This window comes from Amblyomma mixtum, chromosome 10 (assembly GCF_055824585.1).
Source record: "Amblyomma mixtum isolate Tamu chromosome 10, ASM5582458v1, whole genome shotgun sequence".
Taxonomy (NCBI): domain Eukaryota; kingdom Metazoa; phylum Arthropoda; class Arachnida; order Ixodida; family Ixodidae; genus Amblyomma; species Amblyomma mixtum.
In genome coordinates, this window is record NC_143021.1 from 104,130,543 (window position 1) to 104,132,391 (window position 1,849).

The following is a 1,849-nucleotide window of genomic DNA, read 5'->3' on the forward strand; positions in this document are numbered from 1 at the left end:
GTTTTATTTCCAGTGGATTTTAAGCCAGTGCGACATGACATTACAGGGGTGAGGTAATTAGTGTAGAAAAAAACAGTGTCCACCAGTGCCTCATGCATTCGCTAGCAACGCCTATAAACGGAGGCCCGACCGTCGCCTACTTGGCCCGATCCTTCGGGTGCAAAGCGCCTCCGACCACTTCCGAAACCCCAAGCCGTTTACCACACCCCGTTTCGCTCGCCACTCGCTTGCTCTTGCGCCACAGCCTCCGAGAATTTCTGTCGCTAGTGCTTAATTCAAGTTAGGTATTGGCGTACTCATACTGTGTAAGTATGCGTATATAGCTCTCTTAGTAAATTTTGCCACGTACTCCTTGAATGAATGTAGAGAGTTGAATTCGTCTGCATGTATTGCAAATAGCGCAATATTTTTTTATGTCTTAAATCGCGGCTCTGTCTTATTCCCAACGCTGAGCATAAATTGGCCAACCGTGGACGTGAAACTCCGCCCTATATTGCCTCGGTTCGTGCAGGCGCCTCGTTTTTTTCCGGAAGAGTGACAAAGTTGTGCATTTTGTTCAGGCAATGCAGCAGCGCCTAAGAGAATTATGTCGGAAAATATAAAAGCCAAATAAGAAAAGGTGCACAATGATGCTGGCGAAAACAAGAACATAAATCAGGCTAAAAAATTTCGACCATTTGGATAAACGAAAGGAAAAACGTTTAACAAGAGCGATAAAAAACACTGCAAATAAAAACTGAAACCTTAGCATTATTAGACTAAAATAGTTGCCTTTCGTGGAGAGCGACATTTAAATTAGAATTTCTGTATTCTAAGTGAAGTTGATACCGCTTTGCCTAATAGCATAAGAACACTAGAAATAAAATGTTCCCCTAAAAATGCGTCTACAAATATATTTTTATACATTTAAAATGTCCGCTGCAAGAGCAATAGACGAATTTCAGCCATGCTACACAATTCTCTGCTGTCAGCAGAAAGTGAGCTGCCCCTCGAAGATACATAATTAATGTGCACCCTAACATATAAAGGAAGCGAACTAGTGTTTTTACACGAATTATACCATTTTTTGTCGCCCCAGTTTGATTAAAGAGGTTCCAAATAACGGAGCCATGGTTTAGCAGCCGTAATCAACCACCAGGTGTTAGCTCTTTTAGGAGTGGATCATAATGGATTATAAGCGCTGCTGTCGAATTTCGATGGAGGCGAAATATTAGGGGCCCGTGTACTGTGCGATGTATTATAGGGAACCCCAGGTGGTCGAAATCTTCGCAGCGCTTCACTACGGCGGCCCTCACAGACTGAGACGCTTTAGGACGTTAGACACTACAAGCGCAAAAAACACGGACAGAGAAAGAGACTTGGACAACACGAGCACTTAGTTCCAACTGAAGATTTATTGACCCACAAGCACAAATATATACACCTTGCTTCTTTACAGTTTTCAACCTTTAAAAATTAATTTTTGCAATCACTTCTTTGTTATGAATTCTGGTAACCAAGGCGGTCTCTTCGGCATTTTAATATCATTGAACCGTGTTGGCATATTTGAAACCATACCTTTAAATCAAATATTGATCAAACTGAGAGCTTAAAATTTTTACCGCGTGGTTATAGCCCTTAGATATTGTAAAAAAGTGCGAAAAAATCGCGACCAAACTAACAAACCCTGGCTCAAAAGGGTTAAAGCAGCAAAAGTTGTCATTACTTATTTAGTATGCTAATTAGATGTTTAACATATAGGTAAAAAAACACCGGATGCCCATTCATTTAGCTCCTAAGCATACACCTCGGCGCATTAGCAAAAACGTTTTGCTCTCGACCTAAAGTACTCCCAGGAAAAAGACAAAGC